This window comes from Dendrobates tinctorius, unplaced genomic scaffold, assembly GCF_039654945.1.
Source record: "Dendrobates tinctorius isolate UK_male_01 unplaced genomic scaffold, ASM3965494v1 ptg000103l, whole genome shotgun sequence".
NCBI classification, from domain to species: domain Eukaryota; kingdom Metazoa; phylum Chordata; class Amphibia; order Anura; family Dendrobatidae; genus Dendrobates; species Dendrobates tinctorius.
Genome location: NW_027361771.1, coordinates 33,059,826 through 33,087,808, shown reverse-complemented (window position 1 = coordinate 33,087,808; position 27,983 = coordinate 33,059,826).

Below are 27,983 nucleotides of genomic sequence, written 5' to 3'. Positions count from 1 at the left end.
GGAGCAGAGCCGTGTGTACGAGGTGTACGGAGCGGAGCCGTGTGTACGAGGTGGACAGAGCGGAGCCGTGTGTACGAGGTGGACGGAGCGGAGCCGTGTGTACGAGGTGTACGGAGCGGAGCCGTGTGTACGAGGTGTACGGAGAGGAGCCATGTGCACGAGGTGTACGGAGCGGAGCCGTGTGTGCACGAGGTGTACGGAGCGGAGCCGTGTGTACGAGGTGTACGGAGCGGAGCCGTGTGTGTACGAGGTGTACGGAGCGGAGCCGTGTGTACGAGGTGTACGGAGCGGAGCCGTGTGTACGAGGTGTACGGAGCGGAGCCGTGTGTACGAGGTGTACGGAGCGGAGCCGTAGGTGTACGAGGTGTACGGAGCGGAGCCGCGTGTGTACGAGGTGTACGGAGAGGAGCCGCGTGTGTACGAGGTGTCCGGAGCAGAGCCGTGTGTACGAGGTGTACGGAGCGGAGCCGTGTGTGTACGAGGTGTACTGAGTGGAGCCGTGTGTACGAGGTGTACGGAGCGGAGCCGTGTGTACGAGGTGTACGGAGCGGAGCCGTAGGTGTACGAGGTGTACGGAGCGGAGCCGCGTGTGTACGAGGTGTACGGAGAGGAGCCGCGTGTGTACGAGGTGTACGGAGCGGAGCAGTGTGTACGAGGTGTACGGAGCGGAGCAGTGTGTACGAGGTGTACGGAGAGGAGCTGCGCGTGTACGAGGTGTACGGAGTGGAGCCGTGTGTACGAGGTGTACGGAGCGGAGCCGTGTGTACGAGGTGTACGGAGAGGAGCTGCGCGTGTACGAGGTGTACGGAGCGGAGCCGCGTGTACGAGGTGTACGGAGAGGAGCTGCGCGTGTACGAGGTGTACGGAGCGGAGCCGCGTGTACGAGGTGTACTGAGAGGAGCCGCGCGTGTACGAGGTGTACGGAGAGGAGCCGTGTGTACGAGGTGTACGGAGCGGAGCCGTGTGTACGAGGTGTACGGAGAGGAGCTGCGCGTGTACGAGGTGTACGGAGCGGAGCCGCGTGTACGAGGTGTACGGAGAGGAGCCACGCGTGTACGAGGTGTACGGAGAGGAGCCACGCGTGTACGAGGTGTACGGAGCGGAGCCACGCGTGTACGAGGTGGACGGAGTGGAGCCGTGTGTGTATGGAGTGGAGCCATATGTGTACGGGATGTACGGAGAGGAGCCAAGTGTGTACAAAGCATACAAAGCGGGCTTTTCCCACGGACACAGGAGTACACGGCGGAGCCCCGAGGAGCATTTTAAAACACACACATGACGTTCCACCTGAAGTGATGTGCTGGAAGCTGACCGGAAATGAGATAATTTCTTGAGGAGATTGTGACGGAACCAGGAATGCTTCAGATCCATCACCCTGTCCTCCTCCGACAGCGCAGACAGCAGGGTCGCCTTGGAATCGGGGATGTCGGCCATGTGAGCGGATCATGATAGGTCCTGCACCGGGATGCTCAGGTGGGCACTACAATGGGAGCCGGGCTGCTATAGTATCTTTATAGAATCTTTCTTTATTTCTTTCTCTCTTTTTCTTTCTCTCTCTGTTCTTTCTTTCTCTCTCTAATCTTTCTTTCTTTCTCTCACTGTTCTTTCTTTCTTTCTCTCTCTGTTCTTTCATTCTTTCCCCTTTCTTTCTCTCTCTCTCTGTTTTCTCTCTTCCTTAGTGCCAGTCAGTGTGCCCATAATGCCAGCCACTGTGCTCTCAGTACCAGTCAGTGTGATCAGCAGTGCTAAATGGGTGCGATTAGGTGTGGACATGGGTGTGACTAGTTGTGAAATGGGTGTGACTGGGCATGGCCAAAAATTTGGTATCAGGTATGATAGGGGCAGCTATGACCAGGGGGTCTGGTTGCCCAATAGAGAGCAGTTCTGCCAGGAATTCTGGAATCATGCATACAAAAGGGGACAGAGCTTTGGGAGGAGTACTGTACCTAAAAGCAATAAATAGGACTGAGCTGAAATACTGAGCACAGCTATGACTACATGTTATATAGTCGTGTTAATCTCCTCACTTCTTGTAAACTACAAGTGTACAAAGATATTATATAGTCACCATGTGCCTAGTGGGCCTGTGTAACTTCAAATGCCAGGGCTGAATTTTAGTCCCAGTCCGGCCCTGCGGGTGTGCTATAAAAGGGGGACAAGAAGAACGACTCGTTTCCAATGTGAAACGTGTCCTGACAAACCTGGACTGTGTTTGAATGAATGCTTCAGAATTCATCACACGTCCATGGACTAAACACATCCAGACATTCCACGACAGAACTCGCCCACACTAGGCTGACATACACAACACCACACACACCAACCTGACGTACACTAAACCACACACGCCAACCTGACATACACTACACCTCACACACCAAGCTGACGTAGTGTGTCAGGTTGGTGTGTGTGGTGTAGTGTACATCAGGTTGGTGTGTGGCCTAGTGTACGTCAGGTTGGTGAGTATGTGTGCTGTACACTACACCACACACACCAACCTGACGTACACTACACCACACACCAACCTGACGTACACTACACCACACACACCAACCTGACATAGTGTGTCAGGTTGGTGTGTGTGGTGTAGTGTACATCAGGTTGATGTGTGCGGCCTAGTGTACGTCAGGTTGGTGAGTATGTGTGCTGTACACTACACCACACACACACCAACCTGACGTACACTACACCACACACACCAACCTGACATAGTGTGTCAGGTTGGTGTGTGTGGCCTAGTGTATGTCAGGTTGGTGAGTAAGTGTGCTGTACACTACACCACACACACAAACCTGACGTACACTACACCACACACACCAACCTGACGTAGTGTTTCAGGTTTGTGTGTGTGTGTGGTGTAGTGTACATCAGGTTGGTGTGTGTGGCCTAGTATACGTCAGGTTGGTGAGTATGTGTGCTGTACACTACACCACACACACCAACCTGACGTACACTACACCACACACACCAATCTGACATAGTGTGTCAGGTTGGTGTGTGTGTGGTGTAGTGTACATCAGGTTGATGTGTGCGGCCTAGTGTACGTCAGGTTGGTGAGTATGTGTGCTGTACACTACACCACACACACACCAACCTGACGTACACTACACCACACACACCAACCTGACATAGTGTGTCAGGTTGGTGTGTGTGGCCTAGTGTACGTCAGGTTGGTGAGTATGTGTGCTGTACACTACACCACACACACCAACCTGACGTACACTACACCACACACCAACCTGACGTACACTACACCAAACACACCAACCTGACGTAGTGTTTCAGGTTGGTGTGTGTGTGGTGTAGTGTACATCAGGTTGGTGTGTGTGGCCTAGTATACGTCAGGTTGGTGAGTATGTGTGCTGTACACTACACCACACACCCCAACCTGACGTACACTACACCACACACCAACCTGACGTACACTACACCACACACACCAATCTGACATAGTGTGTCAGGTTGGTGTGTGTGGTGTAGTGTACATCAGGTTGGTGTTTGTGGCCTAGTGTACGTCAGGTTGGTGAGTATGTGTGCTGTACACTACACCATACACACCAACCTGACGTACACTACACCACACACCAACCTGACGTACACTACACCACACACACCAACCTGACGTAGTGTTTCAGGTTGGTGTGTGTGTGTGGTGTAGTGTACATCAGGTTGGTGTGTGTGGCCTAGTATACATCAGGTTGGTGAGTATGTGTGCTGTACACTACACCACACACACCAACCTGACGTACACTACACCACACACCAACCTGACGTACACTACACCATACACACCAACCTGACATAGTGTCAGGTTGGTGTGTGTGGCGTAGTGTACGTCAGGTTGGTGTGTGGTGCAATATAGTGTACATCATGTTGTTGTCGTGTGTGTGGGTGGTGTATCTTACACCACACACCAACCTGACATACACTACATACTTTCCATAAGCGACATGGTGTCCGCTAACGATTGGAGCTAATTTTCCATTCAAAAAGTCAAATGGCGCTCCTTCCCTTCTGAGCCCTGCCGTGCGTCCAAACAGTGGTTCCTCCCCACATATGAGGTATCAGTGTACTCAGGAGAAATTTCCCAACAAATTTTAGGATCCATTTCATCCTTCTGCCCATTTGAAAATGAAAAAATTGAGACCAAAAGAACATTTTTGTGAAAAAAAAGGACTTTTTCATATTTACGGCTCAATTTGTGAAGCACCTGGGGGTTCGGAGTGCTCACTATGCATGTAGATAGGTTCCTTGGGTGGTCTAGTTTCCAAAATGGGGTCACTTGTGGGGGTGCTCCAATGCTTAGGCACACAGGGGCTCTCCAAACGCGACATGGTGTACGCTGAGGATTGGAGCTAATTTTCCAGTCAAAAAGTCAAATGGCGCTCCTTCCCTTCTGAGCCCTGCTGTGCGCCCAAACAGTGGTTTATGACCACACATGAGGTATCGGTGTACTCAGGAGAAATTTCCCAACAAATTTTAGCATCCATTTTATCCTTTTGCCCTTGTGAAAATGAAAAAATTGAGGCTAAAAGAAAATTTTTGTGAAAAAAAAGTACTTTTTTATATTTACGGCTCAATTTGTGAAGCAACTGGGGGTTCGGAGAGCTCACTATGCATCTAGATAGGTTCCTTGGGGGGTCTAGTTTCCAAAATGGTGTCACTTGTGGGGGTGCTCCAATGTTTCGACACACAGGGACTCTCCAAACGCGACATGGCAACCGCTTAATATTCCAGCATATTTTTCATTCAAAAAGTCAAATGACACTCCTTCCCTTCTGAGCCCTGCTGTGCACCCAAACAGTGATTTATGACCACATATGAGGTATCGATGTACTCAGGAGAAATTTCGCAACAAATTTTAGGATCCACTTTATCCTGTTGCCCATGTGAAAATGAAAAAATTGAGGCTAAAAGAAAATTTTTGTGAAAAAAAAGGTACTTTTTCATTTTTACGGCTCAATTTATGAAGCACCTGGGGGTTCAGAGTGCTCACTATGCATCTAGATAAGTTCCTTGGGGGGTCTAGTTTCCAAAATGGGGTCACTTGTGGGGGTGCTCCAATGCTTAGGCACACAGGGGCTCTCCAAACGCGACATGGTGTACGCTGAGGATTGGAGCTAATTTTCCAGTCAAAAAGTCAAATGGCGCTCCTTCCCTTCTGAGCCCTGCTGTGCGCCCAAACAGTGGTTTATGACCACATATGAGGTATCGGTGTACTCCGGAGAAATTCCCCAACAAATTTTAGGATCCATTTTATCCTGTTACCCATGTGACAATGAAAATATTGATGATAAAACAAAATTTTTGTTGGAAAAATTAAAATGTCCATTTTTTTCTTCTATGTTGCTTTAGTTCCTGTGAAGCACCTGAAGGGTTAATAAACTTCTTGAATGTGGTTTTGAGTAGCTTGAGGGGTGCAGTTTTTGGAATGGTGTCACTTTTGGGTATTTTCTGCCATATAGACCCCTCAAAATGACTTCAAATGTGAGGTGGTCCCTAAAAAAAATGGTTTTGTAAATTTTGTTGTGAAAGTGAGAAATCACTGGTCAAATTTTAACCCTTATAACGTCCTAACGAAAAAAAAAAATTTGATTCCAAAATTGTGCTGATGTAAAGTAGACATGTGGGAAATGTTATTTATTAACTATTTTGTGTCAAATAACTCTCTGGTTGAACAGAATAAAAATTCAAATTTTGAAAATTGTGACATTTTCAAAATTTTCACTAAATTTCCATTTTTTTCACAGATAAACGCAAAAATTATCGACCTAAATTTACCACTAACATGAAGCCCAATATGTCACAAAAAAACAATCTCAGAATCGCTAGGATCCGTTGAAGCGTTCCTGAGTTATTACCTCATAAAGGGACACTGGTCAGAATTGCAAAAAATGGCCAGGTCATTAAGGTCAAAATAGGCTGGGTCATGAAGGGGTTAAGGCAGGGCTGCAATGATGTTGAAATGTGTTTCGGGGGATAAAGTTCATTTTCTAGGCAAATATTGACTTTGCAAGTAATTGCTGTTAAGCTGATCACTCTTTATAACATTCTGGAGTATATGCAAATTGCCATTAGAAAAAATGAAGCAGTAGACTTTGTAAAAATTCATATTTGTGTCATTCTCAAAACTTTTGGCCATGACTGTAGGGCCTGAGGCCAACTGCTAAGAGTTCAATGTTTTAACAGCAATGACTTTCCTTCACAGTTACGTGCCGCTGATTGCACCATCTGTTATTAATGTATAGTATCACCCCACCACCCTTCTTCTTACCTCATTTAGGCTACTTTCACACTTGCATTTTTTTGCGGTGCGTTTTTTGCGCACACAAACGCATGAAAAAAAGCATCATGCGTTTGTGTGCGTTTTTTTGCGGGTTTTGGTGCGTTTTTTAAAAAAACACGCGTTTTTTTGCGCATACGTGCGAATTACAATGCGCACGTATGCGCACCCATAGACTATAATGGGTGTTTTGCTGTTAAAAAAAACGCATTGCGTGCGCATGAGTTTTTTTGGGGCAAGTCGGACGCACAAAAAATGCAACAGGATGCATTTTGTGCGCCCGAGCGCACACTACAAAAAAATGCATGCGCATACAAACGCGTACAAACGCATGTGTATGCGCACCTCTGTGCACCCATGTAAAATATAGGGGGAAAAAACGCATGCTTTTTTTGCGCTAACAAACAGTGCAAAAAAATGCAAGTGTGAAACCAGCCTAAGCTTTTGTCTCTATCAGCCCGAACCATGTGAAACCCTGCAATCGAGACACTTGAAACCGGGTCCTCCCCATGTAACAAGGTTTCTGTAAAGCACACGAGACTGCATTCCTTGAACTCCAATAATAAACATAACACCCAAACCCATTTCCTAAAAAATAGGATGGGTAACACTACGCATAATCAATGAACATACCAATCCCATAGGTATTAAACTATGAGCATATTCATTCAAATAGTGTCAGACCAAAAAAAATATAAAATAATTTTTATTTATTGCAAAAAATACACAATTTATACAAACATGATTAAATTTGTTGGTGCCTCAAACCAGACAAAAAAGGAGGAGTAGAATAAAAGAGGACTGACAGCCGAAATGCTCAGAGGGCAAGGCTTATCAGTTATCACTTCATATACCAGGTGCACTGAAAACTTCAAATATTACACAAAAATATGTTACATGGGCTGAAGGGGATTCACAGCATGCGGTAAATTGTTTGAATGCTACAAATAATAAAGTGCAAATGCATAATCCAAGGTGCACAAATAATGTCCACATATCTACCTCCACAAGTCCAAATGGACTACCCAGAGTGTGCCCTGTGTTACTAACCCTAAATGGGAGCCAACAGGATGCTCAGTGCGGCTCAATAGCCAGAACAAGGTGAAAAAAACCCCAATTCAAATACCCATACCTGAGACGCCAGTCCCCGTTCAATAAGATGTCAAGTGACAAGCTACTCCTCCAAACCCCGACGCGCGTTTCGCACTACAGATGCTTGTTACACCCGGTCCCCGTCCTGGCGCTGCGCCCAGGTCTGCCGCTGTTACACCTGGCCCCCGTCCTGGCGCTGCGTCCAGGCCTGCCGCTGCTCTCCGCTCTGGGCACTCACCTCGAGCCTCTCATGCTGCTGCTCAGGATTCTGTCCTGCCTCCTCCTCCTGGCGTCCTGTGAGGAGATCTGTAACTAAGGCTATTAGGGCACGCCCGCCCGCTCTCTTGCCTTCTTAAAGGGGCAGCATGCATTATTCAAAAAATGCAATCAACCAATGGCAGCGCACTGGCTGCTATTTCTGGCCTCTCCTCCATAGGGAGAGCGCCGGAGCAACGAGTATCTATCATTGTTACATCCGGTTCTCATGCTAACCTGTCTGCACTGCATCTGCAGTCTCTGTGCATTGTCTAATGCTCTGTTTCCACAGCATATCAGTATCCTGTGTTACCTGCTTATATCAGCAACCATCGGGGACTAAGCCATCCCGTTCCGCCTACAGCCATCCAAGTCCAAGGACTGTGTGAAGGTCACTGGAACCGACTCCTTACCAACTAACCGGATCCAGGACCCAGCGCATTACGGACTCTGCTATAACTTTTGTTATCCCTTTTGGTCCCGCTGGGACAGCTGCCACGTGTTCGGGGTCTAACTGGAGGTAGCACCTGTGTCCTCCGGGTATTCCATTCTGGCCCTGCCTTAGGGGCTTTACTACGGGTGCCCGGGGCTCACTAGTCATGCCCCCTTCGGAGCCCCCCGGACCGTGGTCCCGAGGTTCCACTTAAAAAATAAAAACGAATGTGAACTTCACCATCTCTGCCTCCGCTTCCATTCGATACAGATTGCTCCGGCCATGGAATCCGCTGGACCCCAGAGGCCTCCGACGTTGGAGTTGTGCCAAGAGGTGACCCGTTTAAGAGATCAACAGGATAAGATCACGACGTATCTACGTAGCCTGTCCACCGGCATGGATTCCCTGCAGAACCCAGCTGCTCCTGATTCACCTAGCAACACCCAGGTAGCTGCTGTCATGACAAGCAAGGGCCCCCGCCTGGCGGCTCCTACCCCCTTCCATGGTGATCCCACTCAGTGTCATGGTTTTCTCAATCAGTGTACCCTACACTTCCATTCGTTACAGTGCTTCTTCCTGGGGCCTCTTGGATTGCGGCTGGAGGTATATACATGACTACTGTAATGCAAATGGAGAATTCCCTACGTAGATAGTAGGGCCTGAGGCCAACTGCTAAGAGTTCAATGTTTTAACAGCAATGACTTTCCTTCACAGTTACGTGCCGCTGATTGCACCATCTGTTATTAATGTATAGTATCACCCCACCACCATTCTTCTTACCACACTTAGAGACAAAGCTATCGGCCCAAACCATATGAAACCCTGGAATCGAGACACTTGAAACCGGGACCTCCCCATGTAACCATGTTTCTGTAAAGCACACGAGACTGCATTCCTTGAATTCCGTCTGGGTTTTTACACAGAGCTAGCAGTTCATCCGTCTTATTTCCCATTGAGCGTACATTACAAATGATAATGGATGTGACTGCTGGTTTAAACCTTCTTCTCCTGGACCTCATCTTTTTTTCCTGCTCTGCAGCCTCTGAAAGGTCTCCACACTTCACAGGGAACAAGTGGTATGGCCACAGCTGGAGTAGGCTTCATCCTGCTCAGCTCCAGAAGTGGATCCCTTGAATACACAACACATTTAGTGACAGACTTAAGGGCAACCTGCAGATCAGTGTCCCTGTCCTTCGCTCCAGTCCACGCCGTATCTGACTGTTTCCAGTGTTCTCCTCTGTACACGGATGGCTGCATCAGTAACCAACAAGTTAGAAGCTGTGTATATTGTGGAACTGTAGCTGATAGTGGTTGCATTAGATTCATGTCCATGGGTGCTAATAACGTCGGATCACTGGTATCCATTTAAGAGTTGCATGTACCTGTAGGGGGGGATGTATGTAGTAGTGGCACATCCGGGTGCTGATCCAGAGCTGCGTGTCCAGAGGCAGTTGGTTGTATGGGTGAGTGGTTTCTGCCTTCCCACAATGGTCCGTCATGCAGGAACAGTGCGATCCACAGAGTATAAACCATCCATCAATCCGTGGTTACAAATTTGGTTTCCATAAAGGTACCAATGCCAGTAGAAAGTCCAAAAGAACAGACAACATACAGAAGACTAGCTGCTGCTGCAATGGGCTGCCAGTAGCACGGCGCCGTGTTATCTCCTCTCTCTTGCAGAGAGCAGCTAGGCACGTCTGCTCACTCCGGAGTCTAGAGAGAAAATACAGGTAATGATTGAATACAAGTAATGATTGCAGAGTATGAAGGCTTTCTAAAACCCCGTCAGGTATGTCCATCAAGAATGGATGGGTATTCCCAAAATCATTGTCCTCAATACACAAGATTCCCTCCCTGGGGCTGATGGTGAGTATCACGTGATTCCTGGGCAGTGAAACTGTCTCCCAACTTTTTGGCTGACCCACAGATTTCGTATCTCCCGCCAGTATAGTCTGTAGTCACAGTCCAGGCTCCTACAAACGACAAATATCACAACCGATGTCCATGTATTCAGGATCAACAATCCTTATGCAAATTTGTTAAATTTTCTCAACCGTAGCAGGAGGATCCAGCCAAGCCAGCAACCGATCTCCAAAACTCCAAATACCATCATCCATCCCAGCTTGGATCCTCTCCCTTCGAAGTCACTCCAACTGCCAGATTCAGCCTGTGTCTTTTTCTCCCTCGCCCTTAGACTTTTTCCTTTAGCTCACAGAATGAAGCATGCTCCATCACCTGGGACTGCATGTGAGACACCCTGTGGTGACGGCTCCCCTGGGTCTACAATCCCCATCCACACAATGGGCCTAGGGCTGGGAGCACAATGGCTTGAGACCTTGAGATACAGATGAGATTCATAAAGTCTGGCCTTAGGGCCCCATCACACATAGCGATCTCGCTAGCGAGATCGCTGCTGAGTCACAAGTTTTGTGATGTAACAGCAATCTCACCAGCGAGATCGCTGTGACAGCGATCAGCGACCGGCCCCCCTGCCGGTATCACTGATCACTGTAGGAAAGCCCTGGACATTCTTTTGGTCGCTGGTCTCCCACTGGCTAGCACGCATCGCTGCGTGTGACAGGCGGGAGACCAGCGATCAGCTGGTAACTAAGGTAAACGCAGGGTTTCTAAGCACTGCGCTGTGCTAAGAAACCCTCTGTGTACCTTAGTTACCAGCGTGCTGATGCAGGGAGCTGGTAACTAAGGTACACATCGGGTTTCTAAGTGACGCACGTCCCTTAGAAACCCTCTGTGTACCTTAGTTACCAGCTCCCTGCATCAGCGCGCTGATAACTAAAGTACACAATGACGCCGTGCGCTCGGCGTCGCAGGTCCTGATCGCTGGTGAAGCTGTCTGTTTGACAGCTCACCAGAGATCATGTAGCGACTCACCAGCGATCCTGACACATTGATATCGTTGTCGGGATCACTGGTGAGTCGCTATGTGTGACGGGGCCCTTTAGGTATACATAAGATGCAACCTGCACGCCTTCCTCTGCTTGCTTACAAATCAAAAAACTGACTGTCACATCCAAACATGAATTAGGTGTGAACAAGTGACCTACCTAGAGTCGCCAACTCATACACAATTAAAATACATCAGGATAAGACTTTGCTCACAAACACCAACCTTGTACGCCTTCAGAATCCTCCTGGATGGAGAAAGAAAAATGTTGTGAAGAAGAAATGGAGAGTGGTGGTCATGGGGGATTCCCTGTTGAGAGGAACAGAGGCCGCTATCTGCAGACCGGATATAACTTCAAGAGAAATGTGCTGTCTTCCAGGTGCAAAAATTAAAGTTGTGTCTGACAGGATATCAGGACTCTTCAGACCTACAGATGACTACCCATTCCTGCTACTACATGTGGGGACAAATGACACAGCAAGAAACGAACTGGAAACCATCTGCAGTGACTTTGAAAACTTAGGTAAGAAAGTGAAAGAACTGGGAGCACAGGTGGTCTTCTCTTTCATCCTCCGTCGATGGCCATGGAACAATGAGGTGGAATAAAGGCCCCTTTACATTTAGCGATGCACCAGCGATCCCTGACCACGATACGACCCGGTGCATCGCTAAATGGTCGCAAGTGAGCTGCCACACAGGCAGATCTCACCAGCGATGTAGCGATTCTCGCCGGTCGTACTTACCTTTCAGACGAAGCGATGACCGCCGTCTTCCGCCCGCGTCCATAGCTTGCTTGTCGGCGCCAGCAGGAAGCCGATGACGAGAAGTGGACGTGGACGATCTCGCGCAATCAGCGATAGCCAGCGGGGGAGCCGGTCGGAGGTATCACATGTAGCGATATCGCTGTTGCGACACAAAATGGGTGACGCTTTTGCGATATCGCTATGCGTAAAGCCCCCTTAAGATTCTGCAGGTGAACAACTGGCTACGTCGATGGTGCTGTCAGCAAGGATTTGGATTTCTGGATCACGGAGTGAATTACCTATACGATGGACTACCTTTCTAGAGATGGGGTGCACCTTACGAAGACTGAAAAACATGTATTTGGAAGTCGCCTTGCTACACTCATCAGGAGAGCTTTAAACTAGTGTGGGAAGGGAAGCAAAAAGGCCAGAAAAAGCCATACACCTGACAAATGCTATTGAGAACTCTGCTATTAGAAGTGGAAAGGAAGAACAAAGACAAAAGAATCTAAATAATAAAAATATTGGAGAAAGAGAAACCAATCACAAAGTAAAATATTTCTATACTAATGCACAAAGCATGGGCAACAGACAAGGAGAATTGGAACTACTAACACAGGAAAAGAAATATGATGTCATTGGAATCACTGAAACTTGGTGGGACAATACACATGATTGGGATACAAGGCTAGAAGATACAACTTATTTGCTAGATACAGACTTGATAAACGAGGAGGAGGTGTCGCATTGTGTAAAATAATGCTTATCCTGTAAAATACTCAGGACTAGTTACCAGATAAAAATATAGTGGTTTATTTGGATTCTTCCATCAAAGAAAGGTTATTACAGAAAAACAGGTGAATAAAAATAGGTGAAAGAGAGATTGTCCATCAGTTCATAGCAAAGTAACGTGTATTCTTCTTTCTCTCCGGGATCTCACATGGCAAATGGCGTCTGTCTCAGTTCGGCTTCCTACGTAGCCATCAAGCTACATACCAGCTGTTATGTCATGTCATGGCCCAGCACAGATGACATCTTCGTGTCTGTCTCTCATGATGGTGAGGGAAGAAGACAGCGACCTCTACAGTTAGCCATGAATTATATACTGTACGTCTCTTGAAGCACGTGATCCTGGTATATATGGAGTTTGACATTTACCATGAGCCAAGCTTAAAATATGTAGTGGAGCTGACATTTACCACTTGCTAAAATAGCACATGCAGTGTTAGTGGAAGGCAATATCCTGTACAGAACTGAGTGTGATAAGAATACAACTCCATAACTAATATAAATCCATAACTAATATAAATCCATAACTAATAATATTTAACAATTCCCCCTTTTGAGGGAGACAGTCATTAATTGGAACCCTCAAAATATAATGAGATCTTTTTTCCTCTTTTCTTCTTCTTTGACAAAATAATTTAATATCAATAACAATAATAATATCAGATTACTGTTATACGTACTCAATGACATAATTGATGTGAATTCATGTTATGGTAAGCCGGGAACAATATTCATATAAAATATGTATTATACTTCCCTAAGTCTAAATTGAAGCATCTCAGGTCCAGTCATCATCATCTGATGTCATCTGGTCTTCATTTTGATGTCTTCTGTCTTCTTCTTGGTTCTTTTAAAACCACAGTTTTTCTCTAGCATATAGATGTTGTAGAAATCGTGTTGTATATCAAATCAAAGTCCATAATTTCAAATGTTAATACGAAAACAAAGTTTATAGATGCAGCTTTAATATCTGTGCAGTGTCATCTTTAAAAACCTGGGCTTACATTGGCTCGCCTTGGATATTCTGGAATCCTCCATCGGTACTGGTCTTTGAACAGGTGTGACGTCTTTGGTCAGCAAAGCAAGGGTTAAAATGACTCTTCCTTGCTAAACATAGCACCATAACCAGTCCTTGTCCTAATGCACAGGACATATGTCAGGGTTGTAGCTTCCTGACAATTACCTTATTGTTCACCAGCCTTCATCGAAGCTTTACAGGTGATTGGAAACTTCTGGAACTTGATAAGAATGTGATAACACCGTTCATCTCAGCATCATAGGATCATCGTCCTCTGGTTGTCAGGTTAGACACTTTAATTGTGACTGTCAGTGGTGGATACTGCACTTGTGACTGTCAGTGGTGGATACTGCACTTGTAATTAACACAGTCTATACTCAGAAATCATAGTTTTGTTACCTTCTGGGACTTCTGGATCGCGGCATTCTTCTTCTTGCAACTGATAAGAATCAATTTAGAAATATAAAAAGTCTTTATTAACGTAATTCCAGTATCTTGCTTGAAGTCTTCATTCCCTAGTCTATACCAAATCTGGTAATTTTCCTATCCTATAATATCACAGCTCAATCAGTAATATCCATATAATTATTATCAGAATTTGTACTGTATATGGATTTCAATGTTTGAAATAATAAACCAATAATAAGTGATAAATTATTATCCATATTTTTTTCATGTGATAGAACATTTTTTTTATGTCTTAGGTGTAATTACCTTTTTCAACCCATAGGTGTCACTGTGTTTTATGTAACCAGTGTTTTCATCTTTATTAATAAGGAATATATTTATTATACTAATAATATGTAGGAATGTATAGCCATGAACCAAAATAAGAATATATGAGTGAGCGAATGAATGAATAAAAGAATTGTTGCATATAACGCAGAAGTGAAACATTTCCTTTGTAATGAAACCGTATCATTGTTATATTTAATGAAGCAAAATTCTATAGTAGATATTACTTTACTATTGATGAAATAAAAAATAAAAATGTAAGAATTAAAAATAAAAATAGAATAAAAAATTGAAAATTAAAAATAAGAATAAGAATAAAAATAAAAATAAGGCCTTTATGTTGATGCAGAGTAGTTATGTCTTCAGTAACATATACCCTTAATATTTCCATGATCTGGATTATTTCATAAATGTCATAAACTTGTGTTACCAAAATGTATAAATTATGCACCTTTGCATATAATATTCTCTTAGTGTAAAGAACTGACTCTTTATAATACTTATTATTATACCCAATACTTATACCATTGTACCTTATTAATATTTTTTTCCTATTAAAATGTGTGAAGAAGAGGTATTAATTAAATGTGATGATGTAGTCAGGATCAAAAACATATTTTCCCCCTTAATACCAAAAAATATTGTTTCATAAAATAATTCATTTATCAAAACCAAAATGAAAAATAATTAATTTATAAATTATGTGAATATTATACTTGCTTTACCATTATTTGTCTGAAGATGTGTAACCATCAAAATTAATTTGAATATCATAAAATTATCCTTTGGAAAAATTAATTTGAATGTAGATTTTCTTCATAAACCATTTTGATGTTCGATTGCACTTATCACAATTAACTAAATCAAGAAATAATAATTACTATAGAAATATAGAAATATATGTTGTATAGATAATATTTCATTATGTATCCTAATATTCTAATAATTTAACTGATCTGCATATTTCTCCTAAAGATAAAAGCTTTTGGGTTTTTTTTTTTTCTCTTTCAGCATCCTGAGGCCTCACAAACGTATCATATTACTCGCTCAGCAGCTGCTCCTACACTCAGTCACTGTCACTCAGACTGTGTCACATATTTAAGTTTAAACCAAATACCTCACATACGAAGGTGTGATGAATACACGTATTTTAACCCAAATTATCCTAATTATCAATGCATTGTAAACTATTTAAATTTAGTCTTAATATTTCTTTGAATATTCCCCAAATACACATGACATAAATATATGCATATGTATAGCTATACTTGACATTTAGGCCTGGAAAAAAAATTCCATTGGTTTGCAAAAGTTGAGACCCCCTTAAAAATTCTTTTCCTAAAGAACATGGACCTAGTATACTGGTATTATTAGAACAAAGTTCAAATTTCACCTGCTATGGTTGTCATTCATGCCATGCAGTGAAGGCACACACACAGAACATATTTTAAAATGCAATTAGTTATTTCCTTTTAAGGGTTAGATATATAAAATCATGCAATTATTGCAACTTCCTGTGTAAATAAAGGCATACGGTAAATCCTTGTAAGAGAATTTTTCCCGATTAAGTCCTGCTTTGAAATGAAAATTCTAAGGAAACATAAAAGATAAGGTTAATATCATATTCATAATTCTAAATATTATTACTGATGTAGATTTTAATTTTCATTAAAAAATACAGTTCTACTATTTCTACTTCTACAAACACTCTATATATACTGTATGAATATGTATATATCCACAAACCATAAAACTACAGGATTATACTCTATAAAATAATTACATATAACTCACTAATTGTATAACACTGTTACACAAAATATATATATAATTACTTTTTTAGCCAATTCCTAAACCCATACTTATTTCTCTGCAAAAAATATCCTGAAAAGTTCTTGCCATTTTAAAGCTGATAGATTCTTGGAGCAGAGTATTCAGTTTACAGGCCATGATGTCACTCACCACCTGTTTCTGTCTGTCAAATTCCGCCATCTTTGTTACAGAAAGAAGATCAGAACGCATCATTTTTCTTAACTCAATTTGTGTCTTTTCGGTGATCCTTTGCATCATTCCATATGGCTTATAACAAATATGTGATTTTCTTTGTTCTTCATAGATTTGATTTTGGGGAAAACTCATTTTAGAAGGTTTTGCTAATACCGGCTTCTGATAAGATTTTACTCTGCCTGTCTTCACAAAATTAGCACAATTTACTTTCCTTTCATGATTCTCGTGTTTTCTGGCAAAATCAAGAGATTGCGCACATTCAAACAAAGAATCTTTTTGTGACGCAATAACACGAGATGCAGGATTTAAAAACCAAAATTTGCTTACAAAACTCCTTATGAGGGACGGTGTTTTGACATTCTCACTCAGCATTCTATACAAACGTTCATATATGGACATGAACGTAAAAATACATTCCTTCCGACCAATCCTTAATTTTTGAAGAATATCAATATCTGGATGATTTTCATTTGATGAACAAAAAATCAGAATTTTTAATCTGTCCTTATCAGTTAAATTCTCATGTGTTTCACCAGATAACTTTAAAGTCAATCTCCTAGCAAAATTTACAGGGATCCACATTTTGAACAACTGATTCTTCTCCTCGTTAGATAAATCAAATTTATCAACACAACTTTCAAAAACCTCAGAGTTTCTACAAACATGGATTGTATTATCATATGCAGGTATTATTTTGCATATCTTTAGCAAAGTTTTTCTTACTTTCCTTCGGATTTGGGCCTGTGAGTCGTCTATTTTTAGTGGTACGTCTTTCCCTTGTATGTCCTCTACGTCAGTTCTGAAGTCTCCTCCTACTTCTCCATCTTGTTCCACGTCTGCAAGGTCACCTTCAATAGCTGCTGCTACTTGTAACTGTTTCTCCACATTACAGTGAATCTCTGGAATATCACTATCCTCTACACAATCATTTTTGGATTTCTCTGACACAGATCTATGAAATATATCTACCATCTGTAGAATATTTTTTAATCTCTCTCTTTCTCTATTGAAGAATTTACAGTCTAACTTCTGATTCGCCAGTTCGCACTCAGCATATAATCTAAGCCATAATACTTCTGGATTAGACTTGTCTACAGACTTAAATTTCAATCTACTCTGCTTAGCATAAGAATTAATTACATCCATTTCTCTTACCTTGAAATTTCTCAGCTTGTTCCTTTAATGGACAACGCTGGGCTCTTGTCTTCACACGTCTTGGCTTCAGCACGTCTGGCACTTTGGCACTTGTAGTACTTCTCAATCTATGTGGCAATTCTTACTTCTAGGTTCTGTCTGATTCTTGTAAGTAGTAGATTTCCTGATAACTTGCACATATGACGTTAGCAAAGTTCAATCCCCCTTTTGGGCAAGTTGAGGGAAAACTGCAAAAAAAATACAAAAATTCAGATCTGGCTGGCTCTCCAATGTAAAATAATGCTTATCCTGTAAAATAATCAGGACTAGTTACCAGATAAAAATATAGTGGTTTATTTGGATTCTTCCATCAAAGAAAGGTTATTACAGAAAAACAGGTGAATAAAAATAGGTGAAAGAGAGATTGTCCATCAGTTCATAGCAAAGTAACGTGTATTCTTCTTTCTCTCCGGGATCTCACATGGCAAATGGCGTCTGTCTCAGTTCGGCTTCCTACGTAGCCATCAAGCTACATACCAGCTGTTATGTCATGTCATGGCCCAGCACAGATGACATCTTCGTGTCTGTCTCTCATGATGGTGAGGGAAGAAGACAGCGACCTCTACAGTTAGCCATGAATTATATACGTCTCTTGAAGCACGTGATCCTGGTATATATGGAGTTTGACATTTACCATGAGCCAAGCTTAAAATATGTAGTGGAGCTGACATTTACCACTTGCTAAAATAGCACATGCAGTGTTAGTGGAAGGCAATATCCTGTACAGAACTGAGTGTGATAAGAATACAACTCCATAACTAATATAAATCCATAACTAATATAAATCCATAACTAATAATATTTAACACATTGTATGTTAGAAACGCGTATATCTGCACAGAGGTTGAAGCTTCAGAGACTGGGAGTTCTGTGGAAACTGTTTGGGTAAGAATACAAGGACAGAACAATGGAAAGGACACCATTGTAGGCATTTACTACAGGCCACCTCTGCAAGCTGAAGATATGGATGAACTCTTTAAGCATCAAATGGCTAAGATCTCCAAAAATATGACATAGTTGTCATGGGAGATTTCAACTATCCTGACATTTGTTGGGAATCTCTCTCAGGCAAAACTAACAAGTCAAGGAAATTCTTATCCTCTCTTGCTGACAACTTTATCTTCCAAAAGGTAGGGGAGAAAACAAGGGGAACTGCTACCTTGGATCTAATCCTTATAAACAGGGAGGAAATGGTTGAGGAGGTAAGAGTGGCTGGGACCCTAGGAGGTAGCGACCATGCTATTTTAGAATTTTGGATAACTAGAGGAGGAAGACCTGTGAAGACTCAGACGTCAAGGTAAGATTTCAGAAAGGCAGATTTTAAGGGATTCAGAAAGAAAATTGGAGGAATCCTATGGCTGGATATCCTTAAGGACAAAAATGTCCAGGAAGGATGGGAAGTCTTGAAAAATGAAATTCTCAAAGCACAATAGTTAATAATTCCGAAAAGAGGGAAGAATAGGAAGCATTTAAGGAAACCAGGATGGATGAACACATAACTTAAGCACATGCTAAGAAGAAAGAAAGAAATGTTTATAAAATGGAAAGAGGGAGGCATATCTAAAGAAGAATATAATGCTTTCTGCAGAACTTGCAGGGCACAAATCAGATTAACTAAAGCTTACAATGAATTGAGGCTTGCAAGAGACGTCAAAAGCAACAATAAAGGATTTTGGGGATATGTCAAAAATAAAAGTCAAAGATGCTATAAGATTTTTACAGGATGAAAATGATGAACTGGTAAGACAGGATGTTGAGAAGGCCGAACTTTTAAATTCCTATTTTGTATCTGTTTTCTCTCAGAAAGGAAATGTAACATCAACTGTTCTTCACTGTCCTATTAAGGGAATAGAAGAATCCAGGATATCTATAAACAGAAAGATAGTGAGGAAACACTTAGCTAACCTAAATGAATTCAAGTCTCCAGGTCCAGGTGAATTACACCCCAGAGTACTGAAGGAGATAGCAGAAGAAATTTCTGAACCCCTCTCCATAATCTTTGAAAATTCTTGGGGAACAGGAGAAATCCAGGAAGACTGGAGAAGAGCAAATGTTTTTCCTATCTTCAAAAAGGGGAAGAAGGTGGACCCAGGCAACTATAGGCTGGTGAGTCTGACTTCTATACCAGGAAAGATCTTTGAACAAATTATTAAACAACATGTATGTAAGTACTTGGATAAGAATGAAGTGATTAAACAGAGTCAGCATGGTTTTGCAACTAATAAGTCATGTCAGACTAACTTAATTTCCTTCTGACAGAATCACTGATTGGGTGGATCAGGGAAATGCTGTAGATATAGTATATCTTGACTTTAGCAAAGCATTTGACAAAGTATCTCACACAATCCTTATTGAAAAAATGGCTTAGTGTGGAATGGACAAGGCAACTGTTAGGTGGATTCATAACTGGCTTAGTGATCGGACCCAAAGAGTGGTCGTAAATGGCTGCACATCCAGTTGGAAGAATGTCTCAAGTGGGGTACCACAGGGCTCTGTCCTGGGCCCTGTATTGTTCAACATCTTTATCAACGATTTAGATGAAGGAATTGAGGGTAAACTGATTAAATTTGCTGATGACACAAAGCTAGGAGGGATAGCTAATACTAGAGGAGAGAGAGGGTTCATAAAGATATAAATAAACTGGAGCAGAGGGCAGCAACTAACAGAATAGTTTTTAACAGGGAAAAATGCAAAGTACTACACCTGGGCAATAAAAATGAAAAAAGCAAATACAGAATGGGAGGAATAGGGCTAAGCAACAGCACATGTGAAAAAGACTTGGGTATACTAATAGATCACAGACTGAATATGAGTCAACAGTGTGATGCAGCAGCAAAAAAGGCAAATGCAATTCTAGGATGTATTAACAGAAGCATACAGTCTAGATCACGTGAAGTCATTATTGCCCTCTACTCCTCTTTGGTCAGACCTCATCTGGAATACTGTGTCCAGTTTTGGGCGCCACATTTTAAAAAAGACATCAACAAACTGGAGCAAGTTCAGAAAAGAGCAACCAGAATGGTAACCGGTCTGCAAACCCTGTCTTATGAGGAAAGGTTGCAGGATTTGGGAATGTTTAGTTTGCAAAAGAGAAGACTGAGAGGAGACTTAATAGCTGTCTACAAATATCTCAAGGGCTGTCACATTGTAGAAGGATCATCTTTATTCTCATTTGCACAAGGAAAGACTAGAAGCAATGGGATGAAACTGAATGGGAGGAGACACAGATTAGATATTATAAAAACTTTTTTACAGTGAAGAGTGATCAATGAGTGGAACAGGCTGCCACGAGAGGTGGTGAGTTCTCCTTTAATAGAAGTCTCCAAACAGAGGCTGGACAGACATCTGTCTGGGATGATTTAACAAATCCTGCTTTGAGCAGGGGGTTGGACCAGATGGCCCAGGAGGTCCCTTCCAACTCTACGATTCAAAACAAACAAGGTAGCACTGTGTAGCGCTACAGCATGGAATCATCAAATATGAAAATTGAATTGCATTACTGCACTAGAAATATGAAAAGTTGAGAATACTTAGCACAAATTGGCCAATTCATGTGTACCTGAAGCCACGTTAAGGCAATTCTCGCTCCCAGAACCTAACTTAAGTCCAAGTCTCTTGTCTAAGAGAGGACTGGCATTAAGTTAGGTCCTGGATGTTAGGGTCGGCGGAACGCACCAGATATAAATAATAGAAGGTGCATTCGCTGCCCGGGGTCCACCGTGCGGTAGATGATATGACCGCTGCTGGACAATGGCAGTTACACCACGTCACCCGAACGCTAAGAGCGGCTCTGTTCAGACTCAGAGTCGCTTCACAGTAAATAACACAAAGGCGCTGGCCCTGTTAGCCTCACAGGATGACCAGCGGGTGGCGTTGCAACCACAACCGCCCACGGGCACCGCCGGACGCTAATGTGCAGTGCAGGAAGCACAGTGGCGCTTGGCTTGCCACTAATGGGAGCTGACTATCACCAACACTGTGTCACCATTCGTAATATCAGAGGGAAGGGGTTTCTTAATAAGTCAGTCACCAGAACATGCATCCATCACCATTTACACTCAGCATAATATGCTACACTAGCGCATGGCCGAGCTGCCATGCGGGCTTTTTATAGCCATGCGCTTCCGGGACCTTCCAGTACCCTGGAAGAGACCAATCAGATCTGACGCAGGACCTGAGCACGTGACCCCTGCTCTCCTGTTAGAGGTCAAGTTGCGGGCATGCCCAGTAGCACAGCACGAGGACTTAGCCTCTGGAGCAGGTTGCACTACCATTGCTGCACCAAAGGTGGCAGCAACATCCAGGCTCACAAAACAAGTCTGAGCAGCATGCCTGGCTCGCCGTGATTGCTGAGCAGGGCCCTGAGCGGTCGGAGCGGAATGGGAGACCGCTGAATGTACGGCTCTGGATTCCTGCTGTGCGGAGCCAGAAATCCAACGCCTAATATTACCCCCCCTCCCAGGCCCCCCCCCTGCGCCTCACTGCACTCGAAGGCCGCGATCAAGAGCGGTGCATGGATGTTTTCCACCGGCTCCCGGGTTTGAGCCTCAGAGCCATGACCCTTCCAATCCACTAAATAAAATTTGTTGCCATGGACAAACCTGCGCCCTACGATGGCATTAACCTCAAACTTGTCTGACGACCCGGCCGATGACTCAGAAAACCGGACCATGTGAACTGGTTTGAGGAGGGACACATGAAATACGTCTGAAATGGCTAAATGTGGAGGAAGAGCCAGGCAATAGACCACCGAGCTAATCCGCTCGAGGACCTTGAATGGCCCAATTTAACGAGGCGCGAACTTGGGGACTCGACCCGCAGTTTGATATTTCGGGTGGAGAGCCACACCATGTCGCCAGGGGAGAAGCTTGGAGCGGGTCGCCGATGCGTGTCGGCGGACGCCCTCATCCTTTCCTTAGAAGCACAGCTAGCATCCTGAGTGCGATCCCAAATGTCCCGGGCCCCCACTGCCCAGTCTGTCACCCTGGAGTCAGTGGAGGACACTGGCATCGGGACAGGGACGCGTGGATGTTGGCCGTAGTTCAGGAGAAAGGGCGCCTGACCAGTGGAATCAGCCACCGCATTGTTTAGGGAAAATTCGGCCCATGGTAGCAAGGATGCCCAGTCATCCTGCCTGGCAGAAACAAAATGCTGTAGGTAGGTGACCAAGGTCTGATTGGCTCTCTCGACCAATCCGTTCGTCTCGGGATGGTAAGCGGAGGACAGATTTAGCTCGATGCTGAGTAAGCTGCAGAGCTCCCTCCAAAACCGAGACGCGAACTGGGGACCTCGATCACTAAAGATTTTGTCCGGCATGCCATGTAGGCGGAATATGTGCTTGATGAACAAAGTGGCAAGACCACGAGCGGACGGCAACCGTGCGAGTGACACCAAATGCACCATTTTAGAAAAATGGTCGGTGACCACGCAGAAGACCATACTGCCACGAGACTTGGGCAGGCCAACCACAAAATCCATGCCAACCATCTCCCAAGGTCTATCCGCCACTGGCAGGGGATACAGCAGCCCTGCCGGCCTCTGTCTAGAGGGTCTGTTCCGAGCACATGAGATGCATGCTTGCACGTATTCCTTAACATCTCGAGCCATATGTGGCCACCAATATGACCTTGCCAGAAGTTCAGTGGTCCGTTTATTACCAAAATGACCACCCACCCTGGAGGCATGTGCCCAGGCGAGGACCTCAGGCTGCAGCTGAGGAGGCACCAAGGTCTTGCCTGGTGGCACTGACTCGAGAGCCACTGGAGCCACGGTCGTAAAACTCTCTGGCGAGAGGATTAAACGAGGCTCAGCCTCCCCTTCCTCCGCTGAAACCACCGAGCGTGAGAGAGCATCCGCACGGACATTCTTCTCTCCTGATAGGTAATGCAAGGTGAAGCGGGAGAAGAAGAGCGACCACCTGGTCTGACGAGAGTTCAGGCGTTGGGCCGTCTGTAAGTAGACCAGGTTTTTATGGTCCGTATAGATCTGGAAGGGAAATCGAGCTCCCTCCAGGAGATGTCTCCACTCTGAAAAGGCCAACTTCATGGCTAGCAGCTCCCTGTCCCCGATGGAGTAATTCTTCTCCGCCGGTGCAAAGGTCTTTGAGAAGAAGCAGGGATGCTTCCGACCTTGAGCATCCTTTTGGAAAAGGACTGCTCCTGCACCTCCAGTATAAATGGTTTGTTCACATCGGGACGATGTAAAATGGGAGCGCCAGCAAAATGAGATTTTATAGCCGAGAAGGCCTTGGAGGCCTGTTCAGTCCAAGCATTAGGGTTAGCTCCTTTCTTCGTGAGAGCAACCAAAGGAGCAACCAGTGTGGAAAAGTGAGGTATAAACTGGCGGTAATAATTGACGTAACCTAAAAAGCACTGCACCGCTTTGAGTGAATGAGGTTCTTGCCAATCCATTACCGCTTGCAGTTTGGCAGGATCCATAGCCAACCCCTGGGCCGAGATGATGTAGCCCAGGAACGGCAAGGACTCCTGCTCAAACTGGCACTTTTCCAGCTTGGCGAAAAGGGAGTTCGCCCGTAGACGGTCGAAGATCCTGCAGACGTCTCTTCGGTGAGTGGCCAAATCTGGCGAAAAGATGAGAATGTCATCCAGATAGACCACCACCGAGGTAGAGAGCATGTTGCGGAAGACGTCGTTGACGAAATCCTGGAAGACAGCAGGGGCATTACAAAGGCCGAAGGGCATGACCAGATATTCATAGTGGCCATCCCTGGTATTAAAGGCTGTCTTCCACTCGCCTCCTTCGCGAATGCGGATCAGGTTGTATGCCCCCCATAGATCTAGTTTCGTAAAGATCCGGGCCCCTCGCAACCTGTCAAACAGTTCAGAGATCAGCGGAAGAGGGTATTTATTTTTTACAGTTATGGCATTGAGACCTCTGTAGTCAATGCAGGGACGTAACTCTCGGCTCTTCTTCTGAACGAAGAAGAACCCTGCTCCAGCCGGCGACACCGACTTTCTAATAAAACCCCTAGCCAGGTTCTCCCAGATATATTGTGACATAGCTTCAGTCTCGGGGAGTGATAGTGGATACACACAGCCTCTAGGAGGTTCTGTGCCTGGCATGAGGTCAATCGGGCAATCGTATGGATGGTGCGGCGGGAGCGTCTCCGCAGATTTTTTGAAGACGTCCGCGTACTGGTGGTAGGGTTTAGGTAGCGCGGAGAGATCCGCAGGCACTTCAGTGGAGGACACCTGAAGACTGCCCCTCAGACACCTTCCCTCCAGGCGAGTATCTTCCCTGTCGCCCACTCGATATGAGGAGAGTGGCAACGGAGCCAGGGAACCCCGAGAAGCACCTGATCGATGCCATCGGGCAAAATGAGCAGGGACAGAGTGTCACGATGGGAGGGTGAGATAAAGAGCCCAAGTGGAGCTGTCTGATGGGTCACCTGAGAGGGTAACGGTGCTCCGTTAACCACCCTGATGGTCAGAGGCAGTGGTAATAGTACCAGGGGAATGGCGTGTTTCTGGGCGAAGGTAGAAGACATAAAGTTCCCCTCTACCCCGGAATCCACGGTAACCTCTGCCTCCCAGGTGGAGGACCCACTGTCTAAGATACCCCGGCATACCGGTTTGGGTGAGAAGGGTTTCATATTGGACTGCCCGCCACCTACGGCCACTGGACGTGGACGTTTTTTCGCCCGCAGAGGACACGTGCTAGCCGGATGACCAAACTGTCGGCACTGATAGCAACGTACAGAGCTTCGCATCGGCCGTGGCTTTGAGCCGGTGCGAGACACCTCCATAGGTTCGGAGGGTAAAAGCTCCTGTGCGGGGTATGTTAGCGGCTCGGTGAATGTGGGAGCCAAGTGAACCTTACGTCTGGATTGTGCCCGTTCCAACCCGTGCTCCGTAAACCGGAGGTCAATGCGGGTGGAGACGGCAATGAATTCCTCCAGACTTGCGGGAACCTCTCTGGTAGCTAGAGCGTCTTTAACGTGCTCAGCTAACCCACTCCAAACCACCGGGACTAAAGCTTTGTCAGGCCACTCTAACTCGGAAGCCAGTGTCCGGAAGCGGACGGCATAATGACTAACCGAGAGTGAGCCCTGTGTTAGGGATAGCAATTGCAGGGAGGTGTCGTGCGTGATCCGTGGCCCCAAAAAGACCTGCTTCAGGGCCGTGAGGAACTGAGCAGCACCCTGGACCACAGGATCATCACGTTCCCACAACGGTGTAGCCCACTGTAATGCCCGGCCAGACAAGAGTGACACAATAAAGCCCACCTTAGCCTGCTCTGTGGGAAACCGTGTGGCCAGTAACTCGAGCTGAATTGAGCACTGGCGCACGAATCCCCTACAGGTGGTGCTGTCACCCGAAAACTTGTCGGAAAGCGGGAGGCGAGTAATTGTCGGCGTGGAAAAAAGTGCGGGCACACTTGAGACAGCCTCAGCGACTGAGCGGCAGCTAGCACAGTATTCGCAGCTGAGTTGGCGCTCTCAATAGCCTCCAACCTGCTCTCCAGCTGCCGAATATAGCGCTGTAACTGCTGCACGTCTGCCATTACCAGCCAGACCCTGGCGCTAGTGTAATGTTAGGGTCGGCGGAACGCACCAGATATAAATAATAGAAGGTGCGTTCGCCGCCCGGGGTCCACCGTGCGGTAGATGATATGACAGCTGCTGGACAATGGCAGTTACACCACTACGTGAAGTACTGCGCTCGGGTTAACGTCACCCGAACGCTAAGAGCGGCTCTGTTCAGACCCAGAGTCGCTTCACAGTAAATAACACAAAGGCGCTGGCCCTGTTAGCCTCACAGGATGACCAGCGGGTGGCATTGCAACCGCAACCACAAATGGACGCTGCTACCGCAGCGTGGCAATAACTACAGCCGCTAGACGACGGCGCCGGAAGGCCGGGCACCGCCGGACGCTAGTGTGCAGTGCAGGAAGCACAGTGGCGCTTGGCTTGCCACTAATGGGAGCTATCACCAATACTCTGTCACCATTCGTAATATCAGAGGGAAGGGGTTTATTAATAAGTCAGTCATCAGAACATGCATTCATCACCATTCACACTCAGCATAATATGCTACACTAGCGCATGGCCGAGCCGCCATGCGGGCTTTTTATAGCCATGCGCTTCCAGGACCTTCCAGTACCCTGGAAGAGACCAATCAGATCCAACGCAGGACCTGAGCATGTGACCCCTGCTCTCCAGTTAGAGGTCAAGTTGCGGGCATGCCCAGTAGCACGGCACGAGGACTCAGCCTCTGGAGCGGTTCCCTGTGGAGCAGGTTGCATTACCATTGCTGCACCAAAGGTGGCAGCAACATCCAGGCTCACAAAACAAGTCTGAGCAGCACGCCTGGCTCGCCGTGATTGCTGAGCAGGGCCCTGAGCAGTCGGAGCGGAATGGGAGACCGCTGAATGTACGGCTCTGGATTCCTGCTGTGCAGAGCCAGAAATCTGACGCCTAACACTGGAAATGAGAATCGCCTTAACGTGGCTTCCAGATACACATGAATTGACCAATTTGTGCCCTAAGCATTCTCGATTTTTAGTGCAGTAATGCAATTCAATTTTCATATTATTTTTTTTATCATAAAGGTTTTTATTGAGTTTTCAGAAAAAATACAAACTTCTCATACAAAAACATCAAGAACAGGAGCAATGAGTAGCAAGAGGTGGAATAACCTCGAGCCATTATTAGAATATCAATCTGGGACATTAAATACCCCTTCCAACAACAACTTGAACATAGAAGCGGGGAGAGGGGGGGGAGGGGGAAGGGGAAGCAGCTCTACATGCCTGGCATTCTTAGGCACAATCAATTTATTTATGGTGTAGGTGTCTGTATCTGGGGGAGGGCCGTTGCATAAAGGGAAGTGGCCCACGGATGCCATTGTTTAAGTCTCACCGTTCTCTTCTCTAGATTGGGGGTCAAGTTGGTTTCGTATAGCCAGTGTAGGTTGGTCCTCTCAATTAGTTCTGCTTTTGTAGGGGGGCTCACCGACCTCCACTTGTATGCCACACAGTACCGGCTATGAGAATGTGAGAAATGATATTTTTTAAAAGATCCGGGATCCCATCTAGGCCAATGTGTAGCACCACTAAGGTTGGGTTTGGGGAAAGACGGAGACTAGTAACCTCATGGATTAGATTGAACACCTCCTGCCAGAAGTTAGATAACTTAGGGCAAAACCACCACATATGACACAAGGTGCCCCTGTGGTTGCATCCCCTCCAGCACAAAGGTGACATATGTGGGGAAAAAGAAGCCAGTTTAGTAGGGGAGTTGTACCACCGCAGATGAACCTTTTTTAATTGCTCTATGTGATTGAGACATGAAGAGAATTTGTGGATCCATTTTGAGGCCGCGAACCATTCTTGCGACGGAAGCTGAGAGGCTAGATCTTTTTCCCATTTGAGCATATACGGCAATTGTTTGTCCGGTTCCGGGGAGTTTAGCAGGTTATGGATGTATGAAAGGCCTTTGATTTTGCTATTTTGAAAGAATTTTTTAATTGCGGCGTGGTCGGCTGTTGTGGGAACCGGTAGGTGAGGAG